This window comes from Stegastes partitus, unplaced genomic scaffold (genome assembly GCF_000690725.1).
Source record: "Stegastes partitus isolate 25-593 unplaced genomic scaffold, Stegastes_partitus-1.0.2 Scaffold135, whole genome shotgun sequence".
NCBI lineage: Eukaryota > Metazoa > Chordata > Actinopteri > Pomacentridae > Stegastes > Stegastes partitus.
This window is the reverse complement of record NW_007577866.1, coordinates 642,561-652,756: the sequence shown is the minus strand read 5'-3', so window position 1 is coordinate 652,756 and position 10,196 is coordinate 642,561.

The window sequence follows — 10,196 nt, the reverse complement described above, 5'->3', positions numbered from 1 at the left end:
CCCTGTTCAATTACTGTAGTAACCTATGATATGGCAAGAACCACTCAGCCAAGGCTTTTGTTGTTTCATAACATGATGATGGCAACACAGTTGGAGATTTGTGCAGAATTCAAGGCAACACTGAACAAACTTGGTAAACACAACACTCCACAGTGGTGTGCTATCAGGTTTTAGCTTAGTGACCATCATTAGTTTTTTATCATGGAACTGAACCCAAACACATCTCCAGGCTCAGTAGGGGCAGTTTGACCAGGAAGCAGAGTGATGGGGAGCTGCATCAGAAGAGCTGACCTTCATAATCACCCATCTAAACCAGCCAGCAAACTGGATGTCAGTTCCTTGAATCACTGCTTGAAGTTGGCTCTGTGAGTGAGTTAGTCTCCGTAGACCCCCATGATAAAATACACATTACTACTACTATACTACACATTATACAGGGTATTATACAGTGTGTTCGCCAATCTGTAATGCTGTCTGACTGTTAGGTTACTATGGTTGCACCCTATATAGTGAATACAAACTATCACACAGTGCACTGTGAAAAGGAGTCTAGAGCTGATGGTCATCATGCATCATGTCAAAAGAGGAAGGGCTGGACGGATGGCCGAAGGGACGGACAGGTGGATGGAGGAGAAGGCCACAAAGGACTGGTGGAATCCTGACAGTTATTTTATAGTGTTCAGATGCATTTCCTTCAGAATACAGCCTTTTAACATTTACCTTATCGAAATGGCAAAGAGCATGAGACAAACCCATGAATTATGGAGCAAAAATATTACAATATAAAAAATTTGTATGAAGGTGTTTAATGGATGCATGTTCTCTCTGTGCAGCGTGGGATCTCACCAAGTGCACTGGCTTCCTCCTACAGTCCAAAAACATGTTGAGGTCAACTGGTGATTCTCAATTGTCTGTACTTGGTTGTCTGTCTCTAAGTGGAGCCCTGTGATAGACTGGTGATCTGTTCAGGGTGTCCCCTGCCTTCGCCCTGAGTCAGCTGGGATAGACTCCAGCCCCTCCGGGACCCTAGTGAGGATTAAGCGGTGTATAGATAATGGATGGATGCATTTTCTCCCTGTGCAGCGTGGGTTCTCACCAAGTGCATCGGCTTCTTCTAACAGTCCAAAAACATGTTGAGGTTAATTGGTGATTCAAAATTGTGTCTTGTTTGTCTTGTGACTTGTCTGTCTCTCTGTGTAGCTCTGTGATAGACTGGTGACCTGTCCAGGGTGAGGATTAAGCAGTGTATGGATAATGGATGTGATGCATGACAACACAAACAAAGAAAAAACTGTATATTCATTTATTAATTTAGGACAATCCGTTTAATATAGTATGACTTTATCACAAAAATGCTCGCTAAACAACGTTAGCTTTGTAATTTGTTGTATTCTTGTCCACATCTGAACAATACTGGTGCGTTAGGTATCAGTCAACAGTATCAGTCATGTTTGAACTGCTGCTTTTGTTTGTTCATGATGAGCAGGTAAATGGCTAAAAGGCTAAATAAACTGAGTAAATGTAACACCACAGAAACACTGTTACTGTTTAATGTATGTTGTCCCCATTCACTGAATGACGCATTGTTCAGTTATGTAAGTTTGCGTTCATATAACTGTTCTTTGGTTTAGTATCAGACTGTGGACAGTTTTTTTTATCAACTTCTGAAAAAAGAAAAGAGTAAAGAAAAGAAAACAACTGTTGAAATGAGTCTTCTCTTTCAGACAAAGTACCATGACTGACGGCTACCCACCATGACATGAGCGTTCACACTGAGCCACAGAGGTGAGCGATAGTTACTTTCTGCTGGTATTTAATGTAAAACAGTACAGCAGAGTGTTTCTCTACAGCTGAGTTGAGGGAACAATGTGAGCTCATAAAATCAGAGTGCTGTTTCTTCTTTCTCTATAGCTTCAATTATTATACATTAGAAGAGAATAAACTTTATTGTCCAGCTGAGGGAATAAAATTGTCTTTGGACTCATTCAGGAAAACAAACAGTCAGTAAGTCATACCCATGCTGTGTACACTCTGCTATTTAATTTTGCTGTAGTTTGTTGACAACATCAGCTGCAGTCAGGATTAAAGAACACTTGTAGATTTTTTTTTTTCTCACTGTTAGAGTGTCTTTTCCTTCCAGCCATGGTCGGGATCATTGGGAACAGCTACTGTCTGATGTAGACTGAGAGCTACAGAGATCATGAACATTCTCCTTTTCTTCATCCAGTCCCTGTGAGGAAGAGCAACACCAATGTCCTTATCATCCACTGCAGTGGGAATAACCAGAGTATGTCTCCAACCCTCGCAGCAATGATGGAGGACCTGCAGCACCTCCACCTGCACTATCAGAACATGGAAATCATGTTCTTTAACATCATGCAGAGATATATGTAGCAGGCTGGTACCAATCCAGGGAAGACTGATGGGCTCACAGGTTTGTGAACAGTGTTATGGCTGCATATGTTCATGTGCTCAGTGTGCAGACTGCTGCACTGCAAGTCATACATGAAGTAATATTATACATTGTTGTTTCTCATGTTTACCATTTCTACAGTAATTTGTATTTTTTAGTAAAAAATAATGTTGCAAGCAAATTTGTATTTATTCATTTATTTATTTGACAAGGGACAATGCACATTAATCAACGTTGTACAATGTAAACATGCCCGAGTTAGCTAAATTAAGCTAGTTTTCATCGGTAGTCCCTTTGGCAGGTGTCAAAGCCAGCCTAAAATTTTTTTTAAAAATTAACATCACATAACAATTTACACTTACAATAAAAATACAGGGGAAAAACATGCAACCAATATATTTACATTTCCTGTGACAATTAGTGCTCACAGGTCTGTGTCTCTAGCAGCCACCTTTTGGTGCTCCTTTTAAATGAAAACAATGATGGAGACTCTCTTATCACTTCAGGCACTGTGTTCCACTGTTGGGACGCTCTAAATGAAAAGACGGCCTGGCCAGATTCAGCTCCCTCTTCATAATGCACACTTGTCTTGTGCCTGGTATTTGCATTTGCACAACTGTGCAACACATCATCTAATTTGTCCATTTATTACATTTTTTTTTACACATCTTTCAAGTTCAGAATTGTTAAATAATGTCGTAATTTATATTTCCAATCTGCATTGCAGCACTTAAGTATTACATCATGTAAATGGGTTTTAGCTCCACATCAAACTGATGAATAATGATATATTCATTCACCTGTTTTGCATGCTCTATAATATGTATGTGGAGTCACACACCTCAACATGTGAGGTGCCTGAGAACTGAGGCTCTGTTTCCAAAATGTAATAAACTTGCTACCTTTAGATCTTCCTATCCAGCAGTTTAATCTGACATCTACACACAGTCTGTGCTTTACAGTTCACCATTAAAAACCACTTGTACAACATGATTAGAGCATGTAGATTAACGCTTTAACATCAGAGACAGGAGAGGTATACAGTACTGCTGACAACGTAGAACATTAATGTTACTGTTTTAATCACATTTAAGTTTCCTAAACAGTTTTATTCACTTAATGTACCACATTACAGTAACACAACACACTTCAGCCTGATTACATAAACCAAAAAAACAACACAGACTTCATTTGCTTAACATTGGTAAGACGACCTGTCAGTCATTCCAGACCAGACTGTCAATCAAGCAGCCACGCCCCCAATTGTCACTCTCTTCAATGCCTTGCAATTAATTAATTAGAGAATTATTTCAGATGAAGCATCAAATCTCTGATTTTGGCCAGAGAAATTAACAAAAACAAATCCTAATCATCTGTGGAAAAATATCTTTCTCTGACCTCTCATAAACAGGTTTTGAATTGGTGTGTTTGGAACCAGGGCTTTTAGGAGTCAGCGCCTGGTACCTTTGGTATTACAGGTTTTGATGCTTCTGGATTGGCTTCATTTTTTAAAGCAGGTTGCTACATCCATCTTTCTTATACTGTATATGTTCCCACTAAAAATGATTTGGTCTAAAAAAAAAAACAAAAACACAGTGTAATGAACTACATTAAATGAAATATATAAATACATTAAAAATAATGTAAAAAGTTACAAATAAACTAAAATGACTAACTAACTAAAATTATTCAAATTAGATGAATAATTTCCTTGTTCATGACAACAGTACAAGAAGAGAAGTTTTGTATAACTCATCTGTTGAAATTACATTTGGCCTAAAACTAAATAACATGAAGAGTGTGGCCGCTGGTCAGTTCTGTCACAGGGAGGCTTACACGACCCAATTCAGCTCAGCCTCATATCTTTGCTGATATGTGGGGTGGCAGTCCTTTGATCTAATTTAGTTAAATTCAGTTTTATTTGTATAGCACAGTTTACAACATATGTCATCACATAGTGCTGAACATAGTCAGGTATAGACCTTTCAAATTTAAACAGAGAACCCAACAACCAAAGTAGCCTTTGGACTCCCTCTGAGCAAGCAGTTGGCATGGACGATCTTAATTTGGCACATCTGTTTGTTAGTGGAATCATAGAGATCACCTCATTTAATAACTAACAGCACTGTCCAAACTTTCCTACTCCATATGAACTGATCATTAAATAAAAGAATGGTTGTGACACAGTTGCTCACTGGGCTCACTAAGCATCTTGAGGATGTAACATATTTCGTAAACAGAAAAAAGTATGGTTACTGAACAATAGCAGCGAGTGAAGCAACATCCTGAAAGAAGCATCAAAGTGGTGGAAATACTTCTATAATAAAATCAGAGTGAAAACTAGTCTTGGCAAGTTTTGGACCATTTGCACAGAAAAAGGAACTGTCGTTAAAACGTATAACCCACTGAAAAACGTAGCAGGGTTGCCTTCCTGCATTATCTAAATACTTAACAAAACTTGACATTTTCAGTGTGGTAGGTTGCTCGCCTGGAGGTTGTTGTTGTTTCCTGCAGTGAAGGGGATTTTGACAACGGTAACACGCAGATAGTGGAAGGAGAGCACAAAGCCAAGTGAAATGATTGGCCTATGGCAAACTCCTACATCTGGTGAGTCAAACTAAATTAAAAAAAAAAAAAAAACAGGATGCAGATATTTGAGAGTTTGGCATTTAGCCTTGAGTTGAAGTGAAAGACTTTGTATTTAGGCAGCCGTATGCACAACTAATCATATGACCACATGAGTTCAACTAAATTTGTGAGGAGAATTGTGATTCAGATAATAGATTGTGATTCTGCCTCAGAACACCATCATTGTGTTCTTTTGACCAGGGCTAAAAAAAGAAACAAACAAAAAAAACTGCTCTAAATGTATGTTTATGAGTAGTTGTCAAAAGTTGCAAATAAACTTTTCTCTACAGTATTAGATTGTGTTGTGTGGCATTAGTTATGTTGTGCAAGTGTATTGCTGCAATGCTGACTCAGCGGGTCTTCAGTGGTAGGGTCATTTGCAGTTCCATCTGGATTTTTCCAGCACCATTGTTATTTGACTTTATCAGCAGTCCAAAGTGCACCGTTTACACTTACATAACCATAAATAGCCATTCTCAGTCCACAGGTCGCTGTTCTGCAGCCCTGGTACCAGACATGCTCAGACGAGTGAAGAAAGAGTGTGATCATTTAACAGTGTAATATTCTAGCGCAGTAAAAATGTATATTGAACTTTGAAAAGTGCCCAGAGAAAACTGGAGGTTAGTAAAGCTCCATACTGCCTGACAATAAAATTCTACTAATAAATTTCTAGACTGAAAAGAAAAACACCATCAATTTTATGGCCACCATAAGAACACACTAGAAATTAAAACAGTGATAAAAACTACGTGTCTGTTTATCTGACCTTGTTGGGCCTTACCGTCACTCTCGCCTACTTGTAAAAGTAAAAGACTGATAAGGAAGAAAGGGACAAAGAGACAAAGAAATGCCACCAGGCCACTCACAATCACATCTGAGTGTGACCTGGTTTGAATCAGAGTCATGGGCCTTCATTGGGCGGGACTTGCAAACACAGTTCCCGAGAGGTAGCCATGACATCAACAACTCTTTACCCGCCGATGGGTAGCGCCACCTCCTTCCAGTTCCCGGTGACTAGTTGTTTGAAGGACCTCTAGCTTTAACTCAGCAGTTACCATAAGGGAGCAATCACACACAAAAACATTTGAATTACTTTCGACCAGTTCTTAGTTTGCTGGATGAGTAAAAAACTGCTTAAATTGTTTTAAAACCTTTTGGATCCTTGGAGCAACACTAAGCAACCTAGCTGTTTCTCCATATCTACAGATGAGGAGATATTCCTTTCTCCAGAAGAGGACGGACTTGCCAAGGCCCCACTTCTTCAACCAAGTCAACTCTTTTGATTCTTTCCTACGTCTCCAAGGACACGTGGACCCACTTTAATCAGCGCACTGACAATGCTCATAGCAGATGTTTATAGGCTTGAGTGTACAAATTGCTGAAATGTATTTTTTAAATAAACATTCTGCTAACTTAATAAGAACAGCTATCTGTAGTTATTTGTGCGTGAGTTATTGTGACATCAGCTTGCTGACACGATCAGTGCTCAATTTCACACCTTCCCTATTTAATTGTTATATTGATATTTTCTAAATATTGACAAACAGGTTATTTATTCACTTTCCTTCCAGAGTGGTGGCGTTTTATTTATTGATCCCTGATGCCAGGGTGATGCCCTGAAATTACTAATCAATGTTGATCATTTAATTTCACTAAGTACATCTAGTAATTAATAAAACTGTCAAAAATCAAATTTACCTCAAGCAAATCCCAACGCTCTCATTCATGAACAGTTTCATAGAATAGCAAACAACTTCTTATTTTGACATGTTTTATTTTGCAGTATCAAATTTCTAAAACACACAGAACACAACTGATGTGCATTTTCAGGATATGGGACATCTAAACATAACAGATTTTCATTCTAGTCAGTGTAATTTTATTTATATATTGCCAATTCACAACACATCATATCACTTCACATTGTAAGATGAAGACCTTAGCAATTTTAAACAGAGAAACCCAACAAATCCAATTTTTAATTTTTCCCTTTGAGCAAGCACTTGGCAACAGTAGGAAAGAACTTTTTTACTGTGAGGGACAGAACAAACCTCTGCGAGAACCAGGTTCAGGGAAGTCGGCCATCTGCCTCGGCCGGTTGGGTTGAGGGTGGGAATGAAGGAGATGGGGGAGTGATTGGGGTGGGGATGGCAGGGTAGCAGATAGAGAACAAACAATGCATAAGAAAACAATGAACACTTTGGAGTTTGATAAGGCCAGAAACTCCAGATCAGACATGTGTAGCCCCAGATCCAGAGAGAACAAAGCACAAACTACATGAGAGAGAAGACACAAAGTTAGTGACGCGTAGTGGTGGTGAATAACTGTATGAAAGAAAGAGAGGAGAGGTGCTCAGTGCATTACAATTCATAACGTCTTCACTTCATTGTGAAAAATGCTTTGAGATAACACATGTTGTAAACTGGCGCTGTATAAATAAAATTGACTCATGGGAAGTCCCCCAGCAATCAAAACCTATAGCAGCATAACAACGGGACGGGTCAAGTGATCCTGAGCATCTCTGGCTATAAGCGTCATCAAAGACAAATGTTTTAAGCTTTACCTTAAAAGTAAAGTATTAGCTACAGTATCCTGGATTTTACAGGGATCCAATACAGAGAAGTTAGCATGAGAGAAATATGATCTCTCTTACTGGTTCCTGTCAGAACTCTGACTGCAACATTTTGAGTCAGCTGGAGGTTTTCAGAGAGTGTGACGGCCCCACCTAGTCTGTGGGTTGGGCACATTGGCTGTCTGTGTTTGGCTGTTTGTCTGTTTCCTCAGGCTTGCTGGAGACTGAGTGGGCGGTCCTACCTGATTGGCAAGCTCGGGCCCAGCGCTCCCAGGTATAAAAGGGCCAACCCCTCAGCTCCTACTCTCTCTCTCTCTCCTCATGCCCGTGATTTGTGGTTTGTGTTCTTTTTGGTTTGGTTCTTAAATCTGACAACACCTTGCACCACATCACACCCAGGCATCCAGACATCTGCACCCACACTACTACACACATGCCACTACACACTACTGACATACACACCTCACTTTGAATAAATTAATTTAGCAAATTAATAAAACTTTACGTTAAAATCTGACAACACCTGTGTCGTCTCCCCTCTTTTGCCACAACCTATTTGCTGGGCTGTGACAAGAGTCATTGGGATTTCTGATAATAAGGAATTACAGCCTAGAAGTTACAAATACATGGAATAGTTTTTCAGCATCACTCTAAGACAGGATGTTGCTGATTTTGAAAATACTGCATAGGTGAAAGAAAGGTCGTTGTAGATATTTGCTTTTATGTGTCATACCGAACTCTGGTGTGAGTGAAAGAACCCTCATTTACATGAACAAACAGGAATCTATCTGATAAATATGATTTAAACCAGTTTAATGCAGTTCCTTCAATCTCAATGACATGTTCCTGTCTCTATAATAAGATCTTGCTATCATTCGTGTCAAACACAACACTGAGGTCCAGTAGAACAAGTATAGAAACTAGTCCACTGTGTGAGGTCACTAGAGGATCACTAGAGACTTTCACCAGGGCTGTCTCTGTACTATGATGCATTCAGAAGTCTGACTGAAAAACCAATTTAGTCCAACAATAAACTAAATGCAGAGCTAAAGCTGTCATTCTCAGTGCGTACATGGATATTAAAGTCATGATATAATGATGTGGGGGGCATAATGAGGGGCATTCTTAATGCTGCAACCAGGTTTCACTGAGACACAGTAAGCTAATATGATGATCTGTTATCAGATCATTTACCAACACAGATTTAGATGACAAAGATGTAGATTTAAGAATAACATTTGATTTTCCTGTTTTTTGGTTTTGATGTAGTGGTAGTAATAATTTGAATTAAACTCAACCGTATTCCTCGGGTCATCAGAATTCAATTTTGTTCATTTGTAACTTATTGTGTGTGGCTGAAATTGACTCTCTTTTGCCATTATGTTATTTCTACCACATCTGCCCATAAACCAACATACTAACGACTAACATAAACAACAGCTAAGGTTAGGGTTAATGCTAAAGAAATAACTACAAAGCAATGATTTGTTTTTTAAAATGTCCCAAACAGCCAATGATTAAACTCCTGAAAATGCATATCCAGTAATATGGAAATACTACCATGATGCTGACTGCTTATTTCAGTCATGATTTGTCTTTTAGCTTAGAGAGCCAAATGGACATGGTACAAAAGAAAAAAAAAGATTTTTTTTAATAGGTTAAACCATTATCTTACACTGGGCGGAAACTGCCCCATCATATGGGAAGGTATTTTGATTCATAATTACATTTAATTGTGACAGCGCCCTCCAATGGTTGAAGCAATTACTAGTAGTAATTGAAAAAGGAAGTGGGGAGATGCAGTCTTGCTTTGCCTCCATTATGTAATAATGGTCCGGCTGCACCACCCTGTCATTCGACTATAGGGGACAAAATGCTCTTCCCTGTTTGTAATTCTTTAAGTTAATCATATTCATCATGGGCAGGATGAAGGATGCGGCTTCAGTGTTCACTCAAAAAAGTGAAACATTTGCATGCAGGAAGATTAGAACTGTGATCAAAATGAATAATCCACTGCAAATAACCAGCAGAGCTGTCTGACCGCATGATCCAAATACTCGGCAACACTTTCAGTTTCAGTTTAGTTTTCATTGTGGCAGGTTGCGTCTTGAAACTTGTTGTTGTTGTTACCTGTGGTGAAGAAAACGGTAACAGAGAGATAGTGAAAGGGGGGTTGAATGCTGACTGAGATTATCAGCCAATGGCAGGCTTATACCCACAACTACATCTGCTGAGCCAGACTCAGGGAGATGTAATCATGAAGCCACATACTTGGTGTAGGGAGGAGATTGGGGCAGATGGACAGGTTTACAAAAATTTAGATTCTATCACAGGACATCCCTGTTTATTTTAAACAAAAAGTCTGCATTTCTTCTATCAATTTCGGTTTCATACCATTTATTACTGTATCCTTTACAACAGTGACCTCTATTTCACCCCAAACCTCCAACAGTTCCCTAAATCAAATCAAGATGGTTTTGTGCTTAAACAGAGGCAATAATATCTGTGCTATGTTATGCTCATATGGGTCCTAGTATTCAGTGAGGACAGACAAACAACATATATGATCATGCAAACTGGAGG